This window comes from Hyaena hyaena, unplaced genomic scaffold (genome assembly GCF_003009895.1).
Source record: "Hyaena hyaena isolate Hyena2069 unplaced genomic scaffold, ASM300989v1 scaffold_1641, whole genome shotgun sequence".
NCBI classification, from domain to species: Eukaryota; Metazoa; Chordata; class Mammalia; order Carnivora; family Hyaenidae; genus Hyaena; species Hyaena hyaena.
Genome location: NW_024082264.1, coordinates 216630 through 239373, shown reverse-complemented (window position 1 = coordinate 239373; position 22744 = coordinate 216630). Strand labels below are relative to the sequence as shown.

Genomic DNA, 22744 nt, shown 5'->3' with positions numbered 1-22744 from the left:
CTACTCAGAATATGTTCAGAGAGTAGACACTACACCACCCCCTACAGCACTCTCGCACTCTTTTTCCATCACAGCATAGTTATACATGGAGTCAGAAGGTTCTGGGCGGTGTGCAGACAGACACTGGCCACTAACACATCACTGCAAGCAGCCATGCCCCATGGCACAAAAGAAGACATGTTTGGTCACTGGAATTAGTGTGTAGAGGGTACCTATTGAGTATACTGAACCTGACCCAGCAATGTTTCAAAACACGGAATGAAGAGTTAGTGGATGCAGGTATTTATGTTTCCTGTAAGTACTAAAGAAAAGATGGAGTAGGGAATACGATTTCAGTCAGCTTACTGAAATTTTAATATAGTGCGTAAGAGTTATAACGTATTCCGATACCTTATTAGCTAGAGATATCAAAGTAGCTTTACACAGGCATTTCCATTTGGTGAGGGGGAAGGGGATTTTTCTTAGATTTTTCTTAGATTAAATAATCTAAGGAAGAACTAGGGAGCAAATGTTGTCTACATATGATCTACAAATCAGTGTCTGTTTCAGCCTATTAGGAAATTATTCCAATGTTGTTTTTCCTAGAAAAGTTTCTCATTTTCTTCTATATTTGATTTCTTGAAACATGGTGAGTATACTTTGTCTATGAGAATATTTTCTTCTCTCATAATTGCATTAAAAGGTAATGTTTGAAAAATAAATTGAATAGTTGAAGAAAAGGATGCAGTCTTTTCTGATAACAAGTTTTTGAAACAATGTCCATTTGCCTTCAAGATTGAAAATAATTTTACATTAGCAGCATAACTTCCAGTGTGGTTTGCTGGAATGTTTGATTAGCAGGAAATATCTGTTTGCTAGATTTGTATTTCTGGAATGGTACGTCAGTATTTACATTAACAATAAATGATGGCAATCACTTCCATTACTCTTGCATTAACTCTTTCACACTGTTTCCCTACCACTTTATGACAACCTTTACCCCACTTCTAGAATAATCTAAAGTGACATGACTGGTATTGTGTTCTTACTTCAGTGATGGCAAGGAGATGATTTAGTGGAACTGTCTCCATCCGGCACATGCAGAGCCCAGGGAGACAAAAGTTTCCCCAGGTGCTAAATAAGTCACAGAAACTGTAAGAAACTCATACTCTGGATCCTAAACTTCATATGAATATTTGTCCTAAATCTGATCTGTGAACATTCCTGAAGTAAGAGGATTATTGTTTTCCCATTCTCCTTTTACGGCTGTCCATCTCCCACTTGAACTGCCTCCTTATAACTGTCCTTTTCACTCATCTTAACTCTTACTATGATGCATTGTCTCAGGGAAGGAAAATCTCTGTCACACAAAGGAATATTTCAGCATATTGGTGTTGGTTTTTAGAAAGTGAATTGCTCTAAAGACTCAGTTTAAAAACTCTTCCTGCAATGTGAGTGACCAATTATCTGCTTTTAATGAACTTGAAAGAGGATCCGAATAAATTCCTCGATGACAGATCATTAGAAATATTTACAATGTATCACCATGTAACTCTGGCATATAATTCTGAAGGAATTTAAAGAATTGAGGAATATTGTTCTAACAAAAATCCTTTTATTCCCATAATTTTGATTTACATGAATGCATTTCTCAGCATTTATGCCTTCTGCCTCAAAGAAAACTGAAAGGAAAAATAGGAATGACATTGATCCTGAACCAGTTTCAGTTTTTTTATTTAATTAAAAACATTTTAATGTTTATTTATTTTTATGTGAGAGAGAGACAGAGTGTGAGTGGGAGAGGAGCAGAGGAAAACACAGAATCCAAAGCAGCCCCCAGGCTCTGAGCTGTCAGCACAGAGCCCAATGTGGGGCTCAAACTCACAAACCATGAGATCATGACCTGAGCCAAAGTTGGATGCTTAACCAAATGAGCCACCAAGGCACCCCTAAAATTTTTAATGTTTATTTATTTTTGAGAGAGAGAGAGAGAAGAGAGGGAGAGAGAATGAGAGAATATGAGTAGGGGAGGGGCAGAGAGAAGGGGACAGAGGATCCCAGCCAGGCTTCACATGAACAGCCCAAAGTAGGGCTTGAACTCATGAACATGGATACCATGACCTGAACCTTAGTCAGGTGCTTAACCAACTGAGTCACCCACGTGCTCCACTAAAACTGTTTCATTTTAAGAAGAAACCCACTTACGTCAAAACCACTTGCAGTAAGAAATTATATTTTATGTTAAACATTACCCTATTAAAACTTGTTTCCTATTTATGTTGTTTTGATTAATTGTATATTTTTACTACTGTAAATGTAACTTAATTGTGAAAATATATTTTAACACTTAGGGCATCATAGTCACAGGAAATTCTACTATTGCTAGTACTATTTTTCTCATGTAGCAAAATATGCTAAGATGATCAGCAAAAGACTTTAAAGCATAGGTTTATATTACATAAAGATAAGACTACAGAGAGTTTGGAATGAAATAACAATTCAAAAAGATAGAGATCATTCTTTGAATTTAAATAACATTTAAATTAACATTTAAACAGTTAAAATTTTCAACTGTTGAAAGAGCTTGTTTATGTATCATTTGAAAGGATGAGGTTGTGACCATGTCACCAACTGCAAAGGCAGTAGGAGTTCATCACATTTCAGAGTGATGTAGCAGTTGCTTTTAAGTATTTACAATATACCAGAAGTCACATCCTTTGCTGTCATTTAAAATAATTATGAGGAGTATCTGGGTGGCTCAGTCAGTTAAGTGTCTGACTTCAGCTCAGGTCATGATCTCATGGTTTGTGAGTTCAAGTCTCCAGTCAGGCTCTGAACTGACAATTCAGAGCCCGGAGCCTGCCTTGGATTCTGTGTCTCCCTCTCTTTCTGCCCCTCCCCCTGCTCATACAGTCTCTTTCTCTCAAAACGAAAATAAACATTAAAAAAATTAAAGAATAGTGATTTGAACAGTTTTGACTAGAAGGCAGGTTTATGCAGCTAGGAGCCAATGTCCTGCGAAGCCAGTCCCATGTCCCCAATCCTCATTTTCCTACTGTTCTTCCCCCTCGTCACTTCTACTTTAGTGATACTATGTTCCTTGTTATTCTTCTGACTTCCTCGACAAGGCCCTGCCTCTGACATTTGCACTGCATACTGGCTCTACCTGAAATACTGTCTCCAGATGTCTCTTGTCTTGTTCTGTCCCTTCCTTCAACTCATTGCCATCTACTCAGTGTGGACTACCCCTGTCTGCTATATAAAAGTGCACCCCTCTCAGCTTCAACTCTATCCTGCTTTATTTTTTCCCACACCACACAGTGCCTTTAACACACAATGTAACTGAATTACTCATTAAATTTTTAATCCCTACCTCCTCTAGCATCCAAGCCCAAGAAATCAGAGATTTTCCTCCCCTCTTTTACTCACTGCTTTATCTTTAGCACCTAAAACGATACCTGGAATTTAGTAGGCATCCAATAAAAGGTGTTGCATGGAAGAATATAGGCAAGCTGTTTCCCAGATTCATGACCTGTATGTCAAAGTCTTCCTTACAAGGAAATGACAAAACCTCTTATAAATTTAATTTTCAAGACATTTTCTTGTCACTGTCAGCAGGAATAATGGGAGTCTATCATAATGAATTAAGGAACCAAGAAATTAAGCCATTCTTATTCCTTATTAGTCATTTGTTACAGATGTAACTGAGCTTCACTGCTAATAAGAACATAAAGAAACTTATATTCATTTCTTTATTCAATCTTTCAGATAATTAGAAAATATTTATTCAGCAACTGTTGGCTAGTATTGGTACAAAGGTAAATAGGAATCTGCCCCTGTCCCTAAGGATAACAGTCTAGTAAAATAGAGCACTTCTTGTTTTTCAAATGTATATTTCTTCAAAATGTTTTTTAATTAAAAACAAATAGTTCTAGGGGAGCCTGAATGGTTCAGTCAGTTGAGTGTCAGACTCTTTATTTCAGCTCAGGTCATGATTTCACAGTCTGTGGGATCAAGCCCCATGTAGGGCTCTGTGCTGACAGCGTGAAGCCTGCTTGGTATTCTTTCTCTCCCTCTCTCTCTGCCCCTCCCTCCTTGCTCTCTCTCTCTCTCCATCAAAATAAACAAACTTACAAAAAGTACACCTTTAACAAAATAGTTCTACCCACATTCATCTACAAATTCAATGTATTCCACACTGGGAATTTCATGGAATTTGATGAGGAAATCATACAGTGACATGAAAGAACAAAAGGCCAAGAATAACCAATATATTTTGGAACAGAAGGAAAACTCTGTCTCAAGAAGCCCTACATTTAATATTAAGACTTACTATAAAGTTGCAGTAATTAAAATTTTGGTATTGGTAGAGGGATAGACAAGTATAATAATGAAACACAATGGAGATCCCTGACTATATAGAATCTTGTTATGTGACAGAAATGGCATTACATATTAGTGAAGAGGACCTGACTAATTATTAGAGTTCACTCAGGACATGGCTAGATTATTAAAAATATTGTTTAAAATGTTGCTCTGATTATGAAGAAAAACTACCTTTTAACCCAAACATAGACATTCCAGATGGCCTAAAGACTCAAACTTAAAAGCAAAAATTCAGTAATATTTAGAAGAAAATTTAAGAGACTGCATTTGTAATTTTATGACATGGAAAATTTTTCTTTCAAAGAAGACTACCGAAAAACAGTAACATAAAAGAAAAGACTGACTTACTTTACCAAAGCTATCTTAAATAAATATAAAAAATAAGAAGGCACAGAATGGAAAGATATATTTTCCTCATATACAAGGAATCAAAAATGATTATTTATAATATGTAGTTTATATCAATAAAAATTCCACCCCGATCAATAAATGGATAAAGCATAAATGGAGAGACTAAGTGATCCAAGGGACCAATGAACAAATGAAAAATGTTTATGCTCAGAAATGAACATGAATATTCAAATTAAACCAAATTAAAAAAAGAAAACAAAAGCAAAGCATGTCATATTCATTAGCTTGTCAAAGATGCAAAAGTCTGATAATGCCAAGTGTTGGGGAAAATGTGAAATAAATCTCATATAATGTTTATTGGAAGATAAATTGGTCAAATGAGATGGGCAATTTGGAAATATGTAATAAGTGTTCAAAAGTTTTGGCTTAGCAACTTATTAGTATATACCAGGGATAGACTCTTGCACTGGTGTACAAGGAACCATATGTAGGCAAGCTCATTATACCTTCCTAATACAAGTGCTATGTTAGAAATAACCAATCAATAAGAGATTACATGAATGGTGTCTTATTTTCACATAGAACAGCATAAAGCAACGAATTAAGTGAATTCAATCCATTATGTGTTGAAATCATTAAGTCATTGAATAAAAGCAAGTCAGAGAAATGAGGACCGCATGACGCCCTTTACAAAACACCCTTTATAAAGCACACATTTCAATGCTATGTTACTTATGGTTACACATATATGCAGTGAAAGCAGACAGTTGAAAACTACCACCAATTGCCCCCAGTTCCAGACGTTCATAAATGCCAAACGCAAAATATGGTTTATATGTTTGCATTTTCTGGGTAGTTATTTAATCAAGTTATTGCAATAATCTAAAAGACATGTACAGCCATTTATCTCTTGGAAATTGTACCCATTAGCATGGTTTTAGTTAACGTCTATAAATTTATCCCCCTTTCTCGACTCTGTCTCTCTCTCCCAGATGCTTCTTTGGATATCAGAGCTGTGAGTCATGGTAGTTCCCTAGACAGTCCACTTGGGTGCCCGGCAGTCACTTAAACCTAACACGTGAAGGACTGAACTCATCTTTTCTCCCAGCCCTCCCTCCATGCCCGCCTCAGGATCCTCTCTCAGAGAATGGTTCAGACATCTAACACATTACTGGGAGCAGGAGAGAACACCATCCCTATCTCTTTCTTTTTCCTCCATCCCCACATCTAATCCACAAAGTACTCTCAGCCCCACTTGTCAAATATTTATGTCAGCCTTCCTTCTCTCTCCATGACAAATGTGAACCATGCCCAGGCCCCCTTATCTTTGGCCCAGATTATTGCCACATTTTCCTAACTACCCATCTTCTCTCTGCAATCCAGCTAACAAGCAAATCTAACTGAGTAAATCCCAAAGGCAATGCTTCTAATCAGCAAATCTGCCTTTGACATTACCCCCCAGCTTAAAATCTTAAACAGTGCACACTGGTCCTTAGGATAAAGGTCAGCCATCTCAATAGGGTTACAAAGTCCTTTATAATATGTTTGCCTCCTTCCTTCTCCCCACTTCTCATCGTTCTTTCCTCTTCTTAGCGCTCCAGCTCAAGTCTACTTCTTTCATGCCTTCCTTGTTCACCTCATCCTTGTTTCCTCATCTTCCTCCACGTTTTTCCAGCTAACTTTGGCCCACGGTTCAGGTCTCATTGTATGTATTTGTTCCTTCTAATCCCCAGGCCTGAATCTCATAGCCCTGTTTTGTGCTGTTATAGAAGCCACCACGTTAAGACCCCACAGGTCATGCACTGCATAACGCTAGGGGGCGCTATTCACACCACAGTTTATGTGAACGCCGGTCCTGGGGTTGTGCGCTGTGGTAGCCCTGTGTATAATGTCTCCATCACAGTTCTAACCCCACTGTAATTTACAGGACTTGTCTTTCTCACCGTCCTACTAAGTAGACAAGAGACATCACATCTGAAACCAATACATAATAAAAATAAAAAACCAAAAAAACCAAAACTTTAAAAAATTAAAAAAAAAAAAAAAAACAACGCGACTCTTTACTCACCTGCCAGATTATTACTCACGGAAAGAAGCATAGAAAGTGCAGGTCACTTAAAAAACGGAGTATTTTCATCCAAGAGAGAATCTTTCCTGAAAAATAATAAAATACCTAAGCAATGTAATGTAAGCTCCGTGACAGCAGAGTTTGTTTTGTTTTGTCTTGTTTTCTTATTGGTGCACTGCTGATGCCCCTGCTCCTAGAATAGTGCCTCATACGTAAAAAACCCCTGAAAATATGTTCTCTGAATGAATGAAGGAGTCATGTCACTCTATGATAATGGTACTGGTCCATCCTTGAAACTGGGTTGAGGGCCCATGAAGAACAGAGCTAGGTAAGCATTTGCATTGCTGCCTTGTGTTAAATTAGTGGTTCCTCTACCCTTGTCAGGTTAAGAAGCTGCAATTTATTAGCATCAGGCAGCTTTTTAAATTTCTTTAATTCATTTGGGAACAGGCAGGGAAAAGAAGAAAAAAAATTGTGGGGCATAGAATCACCAAAAAGGTAAATGGACCCTATGGACTGACTGATTTTTTAACAAATATAACATTTATACAACATTTTACAGACTCTGAGAACTTCCACATACATTATCTCCTCTGCTAGGCACCAGGGAAGGTAGAGACTGAGCGGTCATTTCCTTCCTGTCAAGATAAGACAGAATCTCTCTAATTCTAAATAGAGTTCCTGTCAAAAATTTCTTTTACAACTCAAAGGTCATAAATTAAAAGCTAATCGTTGAGAACTGTTTCTTATCTCTCAATTGTGTTTATTTTAAAGGAAGTTTTCTGTTGGTTAGAGGGGGAAAAAAAAAAAAAAGAAAAACAAAGAAACGTTTCTAGAACTGGGTTGCCCGCTTTAAGTTTCAGAAATTCTTTTCCATGTAACCCTGGGATTCCATGAAATTGTGTTGAGATTCATGAATGTATTAACCAAGATGGGCTACCTTTAGCTAAAGGTATCTATCTATCTTTAGATATTTTAGGGGCAATTATGATTTCTTTCAGATTTTTCATTGAAAGTATCACTGAATCCAGTTTTCCCTCCCCCCCCCCCACTATAAACTACATATTTACATTCAATCTATGGTGATGCATTTGTTTCCAACTGCAACTAAAATCTAAACCAAGAATAATGTAACTTCTTGGTTAAGTTTCTATTTTTATAATTGTTTTTAATATTTATTTACTTTTGAGAGAGACAGATGAGCAGGGAAGGGGCAGAGAGAGAGAGAGAGGGAGACAGAGTCTGAAAGAGGCTTCAGGCTCTGAGCTGTCAGCACAGAATCCACGCAGGCCTCAAACTCACAAACTGTGAGATCGTGACTTGAACCAAAGTTGGATGGCCAATCCACTGAGCCACCCCAGTGCCCCAAGTTTCTATTTTTAAACATGTTTAAGTGATGTGACTTTAAGCATTGGAAAAGTCCTGGGTTGGTCTTCTCCTTTACCAGCACCCACACTGGTATATGTTACTTTCTGTTAAGTAGTCGTTTTTAACAAGTAGATCCTGAAGAATGGATTTCTTTTAAGTGGGGTGCACTGCATCTAACAGTTCAGTGATGGATTATATGTTTGGGGAAATATGATCTTTCTAGTTATGCCACAATTTAGTTCACATTCAATAATAATTCACTCAGTGTATTTGATCTTGGCATAATTTGGAGAGATAAATGGGCTATGTTTCAATGCCAGCTTAAACAAATCCTATTGATATTTATCTGCTGCCTCTGATAAAATGTGTCTCGTGGCTGGATGATAGAACGTCACAGTGTCAGACTAGTTTTATTGGCTTTTAAATTGTGCTACCCCAGACTAACTGGTGCCTTACATAAAAATCGTTTCTCAGAGCACCCCCTGTAGCACAAGCATTGTTGATGAGATTGGGCAATGAAGCCATTTACCGATGATGCAAGTTGATATAGTCTTCACTACTGTCCATAATTATGATAAATGAAAATATGTTTCTTTTTCGTAGCCTTCATGAAAAAACTGCATAATATTGAAGTAGACACTTGCCTCCTTAATTCATTTACTTCTATGGTACATTGTACTGAAGTAATTTCTAAAGCTTTATTCAGCTAAATATTCCAGCTGTATTCACTGACAGAGATTTGTATACTGAATCTGGTATCAGATCTTCAATTTCTATATTACCACATCTCCCTGAAAGGTTAATTTGGCCATCAATATAATTAAAGCTCAAATTAACTCTCTCCCAGCTGAATATCGTTTCAGTTACAGAAGGCCAAAGACAATTGCTTATAGGAAGTTGCCATCACATAGCAGCTATTCTTGATGACATTTGGAGGGGTAACTAATGGGCTTTTAACTCAGAAGCTGACTTTACACCAAAAGACCTTCAACAGAGCCCTCCTCCCAGCTTTCTTCTGAGGACAAATACCTTCAGAGAAGCAGGGCAGCCCAGGATCCAGCCCTGGTGTCAAGAATGAGAAGTTCCTGGGGCCACAGTGATGAACCATGTCTCCAGCGCTGGGTGAGGAGCCTGGGGAAAGGATAAGGAAGAATGGAAGAGAAAACCTTAGAACTCTTAACATTTCAATTGCTTTTAATTCCCCAAGCCAATTACACAGAGGGGAGGCATACTTCTGTTGTTACTTTTTTATTTTTGCTTGTTTAACCCACAGCTCCAACTCTTTGCTAGGGAAGAAAGGAGAGAAAAAGAACTTAATAGATAAGCAATAAAGAAACTAGACTTCTTAATTTTCCTTCCATTTCATAATCAGGTGTATGAAAAGACAATATTTATTCAACTAATTTCACAATGTGAAGAGTCAAAAGGGTGTGGATGACTTTCTTTAGCAACTGCTCACAACCACTGGAGACCATACTATGGCAAAAGCATGGCTGATTGTCAATGAGTTAGTATCTAATGTGGAAAAAGCATAGGTGTGTTTTCTTAAAAACTTAAGCCAAAATCTCATTGTGAATTTCCTGTTTAATGACACTATTTATGAAAGTTTCCTAATATAGATAATTTATGTTTTGATGTTTAAGCTCTTCTAAAATCTCCATGACATTTTATGAAATGTCTTTTAGAAACTGAACTCCAAAATAAAACAATTTGGTTTTGCTTTTGTGAGCAAAGTTATAACAAAAATCAAATATATGCTTCAATGGCTAAATACTAATGTGCTAAGGAGGTCCTACCTGCTTAAGCATCTTCCATCTAAAAATTTCAATGACTCTGATAGTTCCAGAGTTCCCACAAATAGTGGCAAAAATTGAAATATCTAGAGATTTCTGGAGAATCTCTTCCAATATTTTGCCAATGTATTGGCCCCCGTGATGAAGACACATGAAAAGAAAATCCTTGGGGCTCCTGGGTGGCTCAGTCGGTTAAGTGTCCGACTTCGGTTTAGGTCATGATCTCATGGTTCGTGGGTTCGAGTCCTGTGTTGGGCCCTGTGCTGACAGCTAGCTCAGAGCCTAGAGACTGCTTCAGATTCTGTGTCTCCCTCTCTCTCTGACCCTCCCCTGCTCACACTGTCTGTCTCTCTCTCTCTCAGAAATAAATAAAAACATTTAAAAAAATCCCTCAGTGTGAGAGGATGTCAATGTATATTCCAATGTAAATTCACAAAATGAATTTATATGTTTCGACTTTTAATATTTGTGAGATATGCATTTTACTATCACTCTTGCATTTCATTACATTCCATGAAATACATTCCAGTCTCAAAAAAAGAGATCAATGGCTCAAAAATGGTCCATTGAAAAATTAAAAAAAAAAAAAAAGTGGTGGAAGTAGAAATGTAAATCCTTCAAAGCAAAATGGAATGTAAATCTGTGTGTGCTGGGAAAAGTAAGTTTTCCAAAGCTACGTGGTATGAAAAAGTCAATAGTACTCCTTCTATATGACTTCCTAATGTAACAATATCATTAACCAGTATTTTTATATATTAAAAGTGTTTGATTCTTTGGTAATAATTACATTATATTGAAGATAAGACATACAAGATTCCTTCTACTATCAAAATTACTGTATTGGCTTCTCATTAACATAATTTTGGAAAGAATCTGTAATTATCGAGTGATAAATTGTCTCCATCAACAAACATGTGTGTCTGGGAAGGAAAATTAGGTAAATTAACAGGGACATAAGTGTTCAAATATATGACTCTCCATTGGTTTTAAATAATCATGACAACTGATACCAACTATTCTATTTCCTTTCAAATGTGTTCATGATCTCTCATTCGTAGAATAACTCTTTAAGAAAATTATTATTATCCCCATCTTAGAGAAAGAAACCAAATTCATTCCCTATTATTTAGTCTCTTTCACTATTTAGTGAGTGGAAAGTCTTATAATTATATAACATTACTCATGGTACTGAAAGAAGAGGCAAAGCCAAAATTTCTTTCAAGTTTTGCTGAATTCTAAACCATGATTCTTCCACTTCACTCTGCTACCCTTCTGCTTTAAGCCAGATCAGACTGTGCAACAGCACCTTGAATGACACACAGAGTTAGTATAATTGTTTTTTGAGTGATTTTTTAAGCTAATCAACTCTTAGCAAGACTTTTATTTCATACTTTTCCCTCTATCTTCTCCTCTCACCACTTTTTTTAAAAAATCAAAACATACTTTAACAAAGAAGTCTACCACACTTGAAGGAATCATTAACTCTAGAAATATAGAAGACAATGGTTTCAAAAACATCATGCAATGTTGACTATGTGTGTCTCTAGTGATAGATTTCATAAATTATTTTCTCACTATTATTTTTCCTGTAAGTAACCAGTGTATTTGATTTCATTCTGTATAGGTCAAGCTCTATTAGCATAGAGAAATTTACTTTGAAATAGAACTTATCCTATAATGTTTGATTATTGAAAAAATGTTTGATTATTGAAAACCCTTCTAGCTATTTCAAAAAATACTCATTGTATCAAAGTGGGTTGTTATTCTTTCTAAAAAATCTCTTCCTATAGCCATGGCAAGTAAGCAAGTTCTACACAGTTCCTAAACATGACTACAAATGATTAACAATTGTATTTCTTATTAAAATATAAAGCATTCAATTTGTCATCATCTTTCCTCCCTAAAAAGAAAAATAAACTAAACTCTTTTTTACTTTCTCATTTGAAGTAATGATACCATGGTTGGCTCAAACTTTCTATCAGTAGTTTTTTGCTTCTTTCTAGTCTGAGAAATGCATTCCCAATTAGATTTTAACTTAATTATTATAAGTGAACAGTGAGCAAATGAATTTAATTAGCAAGAATCTTAGAAAATATTCAGAGAATATTTTTTAAAGAAATAGTCACATTTTCTTCTTATTACTTAAAAACATAAAAAACACAACAACTAGTAAAGCAGTGTAACATTCCTGAAAATCCACAGGACCATTGAAACATAATGTACATGGATAAATATATGTAAATATCAACATCACATCTTTTGTATAAACATTCTTAATAAAATCATAAGACATTATTGTTTTGATAATACAGATTAGTGAAAACTCAACCACACAGCATAAATATTTGTGCAATTTATATAAGAGAAGAAAAAATTGGGGCAAAAAGTTAATAGTAAAATTCAGAACTCCTCACTCTACCTGGATGTTTATACCATTAGACCACCCAGAAAAGGTGGTAAAAAAGAACATCATTGATTCTGCAAAAGAATTCTGCTGAGTTTGAGATCTTTCATTATTTCTTTGGGATGAAAAATGATAGCAGAAAAGCCAAATTAAATGCTACAAAAAGTTGATAATGTGCTCATTACCATTTTTTTCTCACAGTGATTTATTCTTGAATCTGTAATACAAAAGTATAATGAGATTTTTCCAGAATTACAGGCAAAAATGTTCTGAGACAGAAAATACTCGCATTTGCTTCTCTAATTAACAAGAAAAAATAAACATAGTATTATCCTGGAAATTAACATGCTGAAGCAACACTACTATCTAAATACTACTATTCAACCCATTTTCAAGATCCAGGGCAGAACACTTTCAAATACTTACTTTGGTGTTATTCCCAATTTGGAAATACATGGTACTGTTTTAAAAATGGAGTATTTCATAGATATTCTATAATTATCTAAAAAAGATATCTGGATAGATTCAGAATCAGTTCTTTTAAACTCTTGTCTAAGAGTTGTTATTTGACTTTTGTCTCCACATGGTTCACAAATGGTAGTTGGATGGAAAAGTAGTATATTATGTAACTGATTGTATTAGAACCTATAGGATAAGCAAGGAGTATTTGAAAATGTCTTTCTCCCCAAGGGAGATTTTAATAACTCCCTTCAGGAGAATCAAAATTTATCAAGAGGAAAGTGATTCTTAAAGGAATGTGTTGGTTTGAAGGGTTCACTAATCAACATTTATATGTTGACTGCCCATATATATGTCAGGACTATGCTAGAAAAAAGAAACAGAAGACATTGTTCCTATTCCCCAAGAGATTACAATTCAGTGGGAAGAGAAGATGTGTGCACAAATAAGTGGGATACAAGGACAAAGCAGTAGAAATTGTAATAAAGCTTCCAAAGAAAAGCAACCCAGGAACTCACTGAAGCTCCTTTGCAGCTGGGACAATTAGGAGAGCTCCCTGTGGTTGTCAAAGCCGAAGGGCAATGTGGCGTTTGTATAAATAGTTCTATAGGAGGAGAATTGCTGGCTGAGGACATTGTGTAAGCAACAAAAGATCTACCTGAGATGGGAATACGTAAAAACAAGATCACCACCAAGTGGGGTTTCAGGACAAATAACGGGGTCATAATGGATTGGATCAATCAGCAGAAAGAAAATCTGGAATTGGGGTTAGGATCCAATAATGTAACAAATATAATATACCCAGCAGAGTATCAGGAATAATTGCTCTATTCTAAATGGGAAGTGAAGGTGTATTACATTCATTACTACTCTTAAGTATCATTTGCCCTTGCTGAAGTGGTCCCTGGTCTAAAAATGTTTGAGAATCACCATTACAGAAAATAAATTCAGAATCACTTATGAATACTTTGTTGGACAGCTTCAGTAAAACATAAAATTTATAAATTAGGCTGGCTTTGCTCTTTCCATTATCATGTTTCTTAATTGCGTCTATTTCTAGGGATATCCACAAGTCTAAGTAGTTTCTTGCTGGGATGAAAAAAGGAAATTGGCTCCATTCAAATCGGTGAACTTTCTTGGAAATTCATAATTCCAGCAAGTGCAATTCAAAGAGAACATCCTTAAACACCATACTGCGGGGTCACTAAGCACTGTAAGCCCCAACCTTCCCATTTGAAGCAATATGACACAATGCAAATATGAAGAAATATATGTCAATAGACTCCTCACGTGTCATATCCATAAAGGTGTGCTTCTCTCGTCTTGTTGCAAAAGCACTGTTAATCGAATTCTATGTTCCAGTTGTAAGACTTTCCATGCTGATTTCATCTAATATTCATAGGAAGCTTACACGGTACATCATACTATGAAACTTGTTTTGCAAAAGTGGAAACCAAGGCAGAAAAAGGTGAACTAAATGATCCACATTCATATGTTAGTAAGCAGTGGGTTCAAGAGAGCAAAGTTGTAAGTTCATTTTTCTACATGAAATGTAAAATAATATTTGTCTCTTGAATTAATTTAACACAATACAAGTATTGTTATTATGATGTGTTCTTTTAATGCTCTAGGGTCTAAGTAGTACCGTGCTCCCAGTAGGCCCTAGGCCCTCAGTGGATGATTTTCTTTGCATGTTATGCTGTATCTATTTGGGAAAATCCTCCTAAAGATTATGGCTCACTGGAATAGACTCCAATGGAAAAAAAAAAAAAAAAAAGCCTAGTAGAGGTCAATTATTAAACTAGGACAGGATAAATATGGTATAAGATGTGCCTACTCTTTGCTATTCTACGTGTGTTTTATAATTTCACATATTATAAACAGATTCTCTACTCATTTAAAAATATACAGATACTCAAACTTCACTCATTGTATCTGAAAGAAACTGAATAGATCAATATAAAAGTGCCTTATTTTGCTCAAAAAGCTATACAAGCTTAGCAAATTGCAGTTCTTGACTAGTCATTACTTATAAGTCAGACACGTTGATTATTCTCTCTCTCTCACACACACACACACACACACACACACACACACTCTGACTCACTGAAAAGGAAGGAAACATATGTTTGGATGAAGTACTTTGCGCTTTTCAATAAAATGTTGAAACTACACGTTGTAAGCTAGATACTGAATTTGTGCTGTCTTTCTTACCTACGTGCATGCAAAGTACTTGCGTATTGGAAAAATATAATTGACTTTGGGAAATACAGTGGTAGCTCAGCGCCCAGCAAAGACAACACCCAGGGGAACTGCCTTATCTCTGTGTGCCACTGCCTCCACTATTAGCAGCTTAAGAGGAAGAGCCCAGCTTTTGTGCATGTCTGAGTGTGGTCAGAACACTGCGCTTGGCCCTCTCGGTAACAGACATCTAACTAGTCGTGTCATTCAACTTGATATTTTACCTACAGGGTGACTTCTGGTTTTGACAGCTCAAAAGCATTTCTAGTCTCCACGCTGTCTCTCATATTCCCCTCTTACATGCAGAATACAGAGGATAGATTTATCTTCAGACAATGAGGTTGACAAGCACCTTCAACTTTCAGCTAACCAGGGAAAGAAACAGCTAAGCTTATTCTCCCCATATATGAAGCTCAGCCTTGCTGTGATTTTCACAGTATCATAAAGCTAGTCAAAGCACTCAAGAAATAAAATGTTCAAATACGGATGATCAGAGAATCTCAGAAATTTAGAACCATGAGATATCATATAGCTCATATAGACCAACTCCTTCATTTCTCAGGGAAAGAAACTCACTCTCAGAGAAGTGGAGTGGCTTTGCTTTCCCCACGATGTGAATGAATAGCATGGATGGAGCTGGATTCCTGTATTCTGCCTGAGGGTCCTCTCCTCTCCCCAGCTGCTTCTCACTTTGTGCACAATGTCACTAAGGAAGTATGTCTAGTGCTAGCAGTCACTGCTTTTTCTTCCTTCCCAATGTGTTGTGACAGACAGTTCTGGAAAAAGTGAGGATCACTGAGAGAGTGAGACACAGGTGCCTTCTGGCCCTCCATAGTTGCGTCATGTCAGTGTAGGACAGTCCCATTTTAGGGGTACATTTCTGTCTCCCCATTTAAGTCTTCCAATTTATGTACCAAGTTGACATTGCATTCCTCAGGTCAGGACTTGAGAGGACAGCATTGGTATTTTTGTCTGTTTGTCCTTGCTCTAAAGTTTAGGCCATGTAGGGGTCATTCTGAATTTGAGCGGATATTAGAGTGAAATATGAGAGCAGGAGAACACTTTGCCAGATGAATCTGTATTTAATTAGGCAGTCAAGCCAATCTAATTCTGACATTTGACAGTTTAGCTTTCTGATATTGAGTGGCAATTTGTGAGGTAAAGCATTTATTAAAAATTAGCATAAAGGCCAAACTGCGATATTCACTTTTAAGGTAACGGACAGTAATATTGTGGGATCTAATCCCAATGGCATTATAATTATCATAAAAATGATACCAACTTTATCACCTGAACTTTACCCATACTTCAAAAAGATTCTGTAATAGAAAATTAGATAGATGATTTTTAAATAAAAGGAAAGTATACTCCAAAAAATCATCTTTTTAAGTTTGATTGGAAAATTGCATAGGAAAATTTCAAATGTAAAAATGAGTTCACAGCAAACAAAACCCACTTATATAATTTTATGGTATTCATTCACTATATATACTTTGTTTTAATATCCATTTAATTCTGTTTGGTATTTCACCTTTCTATACCAGAATTTTTTATACTAACATCTATGTTAAGTATCAAAGAAAGCCTGTATCAATTTACCCAGTAGGAGATACTATTAGCTCCTTTTTGTGGATAGTTATCAAACAAATTGAAATTAAAACAATGAAACATCATTTTATATCTACAAAATTCATATAACATATTCTGGTTGGTATATGTTGAAATTGTTATACTTCAAAATACAGCAAAATCTTGGATTGTGAGTAACTGTGCAAACATTTCAAGTAAACTTTTACTTGATAAACCAGAGATGTCTTGCAATACGAGTCGTACGTGAAGCAGAATCTCACATGATCACAACTGAGCCAATGGTTCTTCTCTCTCCCTATCTCTCTCTCTTTCTGTCTCTTCCCTATTCCCCCACTCCTTCCCTCAATGCAGAATTGTGGGTGATTGTCTCCCATGCTCAGGTGCTTGGTCTCAGGCCATGGTGTTTGGCAGAAATCAATGATTTTTCAGAGTATTGGAAGGTGCTCACAATTGGCACTAGTGTATTCTGTCACTTCAAAGCACCTATGGACAGTCTGTTGCTTTTCCATATAAGATTAAGCTTAGAACTGCTTTGCTTCATTTTAGGCCATTAGACAGGTTAAAGTTGCATGAAAAGAGAGAGATTCCACTGAGCCAATAGATAGCAGTGATTCTATTAGTGATAGTGAAAGTCATCCTACACAATAACCCTCCTCTCTCTCATCTCCCTTACAGCAGCCATGAAGGTTTTCAAAGTTAAGTGCAGGTTAACTTATTTATTTTTCCTTATACTTTGTATTTTCTTTATTATTTTGTATTATATTACATTATTTTAATAATTTTTATATGATTATTTTTGGGTTGTAGAATGAATCATATGAGTTTCCATTATTTCTTATGGGGAATCACTTTGATATACAAGTGCTTGGATTGCAAGCATGTTTCTGCAACAACTTATGCTCACAAACAAGTATTTTACTGCATATGGTTTAATTATGAAGTCATTAAGCTCAGAAATATTTCACATTGAGCTCTAAAACATTTTAGTAGCTCTCTTTGACCTGTAATATCATCCCCTTCAGGTTTGGCAAAAATGTATATATGAGATTTTTATTAAAAACTTTTTCTAATATCAAAACTGGATATTGCTAATTATCTAACAATGCTGGAATGAGTTAAATTATGGCAAGCAACTGTTGACATAGTACATAGTCATTAGAAATATATTTTTAAAAACCAGGTGGAAATATAAAAAAAACATTTATAATATTATGTTTAAAAATAGAATATATGCTGTTTAGAAGTATGCCTCCCCCCTAGGGGCACCTAGGTGGCTCAATTGGTTATACATTCGGCTTCAGCTCAGGTCATGATCTCATGGTTCATGAGTTCAAGCCCTGCACTGGGCTGATGTCAGAGCAGAGCCTGCTTCAGATCCTCTGTTTCCCTCTCCCAGCTCCTTCCCAACTCCCTTTCTCTTAAAAATAAATAAACATTAAAAAATTTTTAATTCAAAAAATAATAAAGAGGGGCGCCTGGGTGGCTTAGTCGGTTAAGCGTCCGACTTTTCGCTTAGGTCTTGATCTCTCGGTTCGTGGGTTCGGGCCCCGCGTCGGGCTCTGTGCTGACTGCCAGCTCAGAGCCTGGAGCCTATTTCAGAGTCTGTATCTCCCTCTCTCTCTGACCCTCCCCTGCTCACGCTGTCTCTCTCTCTCTCCTAGAAATAAATAAAAATATTTAAAAAAATAATAATAAAGAAAAGTATGTTTCCTTCAGCATGAGGAAAACTGAAGGGAAAGATAGAAAATGAATACTATTGGCTTCTGCTCCATGGCCTTGTGTTGCTTTTGTCATATTGCTTAGATCAGTTAAAAACTTGATATCTCTGATATTACAAGCAATATGTAAGATGTGAAATAAAAGTTCATATTTCAAAAGAAATATCAAGGAACTTTCTAAAAAATGAAAGATTAAAGCAATCACTTCCAAAATCATGGAATTCAGAATGAATCTCTATAAAAAGACAAATAACATAAACAAAGTCATAACTATAAAAGGTACAAAATAACTCACAGATCAAATGAAACAATATTTTGATTTTTTTCAGAATGCCAGTGACATTTTTATAGGTGGACAATAATATTATGTAAATAGTTTCTAAACTGATACTTGCATATTCAGTTTGTATGTGATATTCATTTCTCATTTCTCTATCCTGAAGTCATTTTAAAAAAGCACTTTGCGCTAACCCAACTGATTAATCTTTAGATTTCTATCCTCTCAGCATATATTATCACTTTTTGCTATCTTCAAACTATGATGAAATTATTGAAGTATTTCAAATAAAGCTTTAGAAAGTCTATTCAACAAATTAGCAATTCATGTTCTCATGGGAACAAATATTCAGTTATCCAATTCAAGAAAGAAGTACTTAAAAAGTTTGTTTTTTTTTTTTGCAATAAGGACTTAGAGAAAAGTATGTACTTACGTTCGTCACATATTACAGGTAAGGGTTACTGTAACACATTGCATTGGTACCTCAGCTATGTAGCTTTTGAAATTGATGTTAAATGAAAAACAACATTCTAAGATAGCTTTTACTAAAAGTCCCTGGAGACTTTGTGGGATTTGAGAATAAAAGGAATCTGTGTATTACTTCTGAGGTAGACATTCAAGAAACAGGGACAAGACTCCAAAGAGGAAATGATTGCAGGTTAGGTTATGTGGGTATCTGGTCATATGGGGTCTCAAACAAGTTCCCAGAGATTTCCTGGAAGGATCTCTGCACCGCCAGGAGTGGCCGAGGAGAAACAAGGACAGCATTGAGGGAGTCATGCTACCAAGAATGAATGACGTCTTACTGGTAACATCCGATGAGTGATAAGCAAGTTCCAAATAAGCCAATGGATGCTTCTGAAAATGCTAATTTGAGTGGATGTCATTTAGAGCCTCGTCACTGTTTCCTAGTTCCCACAACACTCAAAACCGTGAATAAGAACCCAGCAAATATAGAGAAGATCCCCAAATTGGCCAAGATAAAGTTGTCACCTTGACAGCGCACAATAAAAGCTTGTTGAGTGAATAAAGACTATAGATGGCCCATCCTCCTTTGAGAAGTTAGTTCAACTTTAATGTTAATTAGGGGGAAATTTCTGCCAAAAGTTTGCAGAAAATCCATAATGTGGTACTTAAAAGAAAGATTACAGCATCCCTTTTAGAGATTTTATAAGGATAAGTGATCAGATTTTTCAAAGCAAAGATGCAACAGAAAAGAAAAAGAAAAAAGTCTAAAGTAAAGCAACCCACACTAAAAAATAGAAAAGAAAAAATAAGAAAAGATGTGGAGAAATTTAAATAAGATTTAACTTCTAACTATTCAGTGTCATGAAATTATGATTATTATAATAATAAAATTATTACAGAATTATTTTAATATTTCATAGAAAATGCCAAATTGGACATCATTTTCATTGCAAAGGAAGAATTTTTTCTTTCCCATCCTCTGTACTAAAAACTCCATAGCTTAGTTATCTTACCATCAGAGAAGCACTAGTGGAATCAAAGGATTTCTGAATTAGAACAGAGTGCCTTCACTTCTGTTTCCCAAGTACATTCACTTTTGTTTCCCAAGTGCACAGCTTTCCGGGCCCTCTCCTGAGAATTCTGACTTAGTGGGTTTGGAATAAGTCAGGGAACTTATACTTTCAACAAGCACAAGTACACCAGGTGATCCTCATCAGGACAAAATTTTGGAAAATAGGGTAACTTTTAGCCCAGTACCATTTCTTCAGAGAGGAAGAGAACAAATCCAAAGGTCATATGACCAGTAAGTCAACTGAGATGTGCAGGATCCCCTGCAAGGCCATGTGACTTCATAGTAGCTTTCAACTATGAGCTCAGTAAGAGTTTCAGATGGTTTCCACAAAAATACCAGATAAATCTGGTAAAAATATATGAAACAAATAATAAAAAGCACATAGATTTGAATTTATAAAATCTATGTTAAAACACATTTTGGGGGTGCCTGGGTGGCTCAGTCAGTTAAGTGTCTGGTGCTTGATTTTGACTCAGGTCATGATCCTACAGTCCTGAGATCAGGCTCCACACTCAAGATTCTCACTTTCCTTCTCCCCCAGCCTTTCCCCTACTCACACTCTCACAGCACACACTCTCTCTCTTTCTCTCTCTTAAAAAAATTTGTTTTACAACAGAGCACTCTTTTCATGCCTGTGTCACGTAATCATGCAATAAAAAAGTTATTTAGTTAAAAAGGTATTTATATATGTGTATATATTTTAAATATATATTTAAGTATATTAAATATTTATATTATAGTTAATATGTAAATAACATATTTATAATACATAACAGTATGGTCTATAATATAATACATAATATATATTATAATTTGAATATATTATATTTAAATAAGTATTTATAGCAATACCAGGATATTTAGTTCAAAGTCAGACATCTGAGACTTCAGCCTTTGGATCTCTCTAATGGTTTCATGAGGATAACTAACTGCCGGAGAAAGGAGTCAAGGTATTGGAAAAAACAGATTAAGAAGTTGCAGAATAGAGGTCCCTATTATTCTATTATGCCACGAAAAGTTCCACTTGTATATATTTTATATATCAGTCTTTAAAACTCAATTTTATGTAAACGTTTTTGTAACTTACACCCATTAGGAACTATTGCATTGCAGCTAGGCTAACCACAGAGACAGGTATTTCAATCTTCAGTAGTTAAATCCAAAGCAATTTAACTTCCTCATAAATGCAAGTAAATAGTAGATGGGAGAGATATCATCATATTCTCCCCAAACTGGAATATTTTAAAATAAGGTTTCTATCTAAGAAGCATCCAAAATCAACCAAAAAAAATGATGAAAACCAATCTAATAATCTAGATGGCATACTCATTACCTTATCCTACCCTATCTATATGTGCTGACTACCCATCTCTTACTGCCTGGAATTAAGTATTGTGAATTTGTTGGGTAGAGAAGAATGATGACACAGCGCTTTGAGATTGAACTATTTCTTTAATCCATGAAGCAAATAACTATCGTAATAGGTACTACATGATAATGAGTTTCCTAAAGAGAGTCCCCAGCGGTGCTTCACATCAGCATAGTACGACTTAAGAACATCGAGTAGGGGTTGGTAGTTGGCCCAATGAGCTTATTCTCAACACAAAGCCACAACTTCACTCTTCAACTAAATCGATTTTATAACTAGAAGTCAACTTTCGAAGAGACTGCATATTTTGAATATTTTTAAATGATAGCTTGCTACACCTATTTGGATCACGCTTTTCTGTTTTCTTATTCTTTTATTATTTTTTATCTCCTCCTCCCCCTAAAGTCAACAAGACTTGCTGTCAATTAGCTTTGAGAATTGTCACAAAAGTTCTGTGAAAGATGAATGGCAGTGGTAATACTGGTTTTTGGATTTCTAGTTGCCTTGTCAGATCTTACAGTGCCATCATCAATGACTGTGTATTTTTTCAGGTATGTATGGTGGTTTTGAAAGACAAACACATCAGCGTGGACTTGATTTCCTATGTAAGATAAAACTAGGTGGCTCTTAAGTAGGATCTTATGCAGAAACGCAGTTTAAGATTTGGCTTCTGGTTATAACAACAGAAAATGACCCTGGTTAATTTAAGTCACAGAATAATTCACTGAAACTATATCACAGGTGCTAGTAGAATAGACTGTCATTTCTTATTAGATTAGAATCTTAGTGATCATTCATTTACATTCAGAAAAGACCTATGGTTAAGAGAACTCTAAAAAGTATACCAAACCCTTGTGGACTTCTGACTGTATTTATTTCAAATAATCTGAGAGGGGAAAAAAAATCTGATCTGATTTTGCTATTTTGTCCAAAAAACCTCAGGTGCTTCATGAGCACTTACTATGAGTTACTTTTAACTTCGTGAAATTAAAATTTGATTCATTAAACTTTATTATTTCACAAATAATGTGTTATTCACCTTATCCCTAGAGAAGCATGGAATAATATTGATTTGATGAGTGCATTTAAAAAAATAACTGTTGAATTGCACTACATTAAATAAATTGAAATATTACCCTGGAAGACACATAGCTGTAGAGTTCAAATTAAATGCAATAGAACAGTACTGACACGGGTCGAA

General features: G+C 35.6%; 1 long non-coding RNA gene across 1 annotated transcript in view; it reads right to left on the bottom strand.

Annotated features, from left to right (window-relative positions):
* Positions 1 to 290: 290 nt before the first annotated feature.
* The window catches only part of LOC120226224, a 122605-nt gene continuing 100151 nt past the window's right edge, over positions 291 to 22744 (bottom strand). Inside the window, exons 3-5 of the long non-coding RNA XR_005526971.1 lie at positions 9182 to 9283; positions 6781 to 6870; positions 291 to 301 (exon numbers count right to left, since the gene is read on the bottom strand). This is a non-coding gene — a long non-coding RNA (uncharacterized LOC120226224). The remainder of the gene's footprint in view (positions 302 to 6780; positions 6871 to 9181; positions 9284 to 22744) is intronic.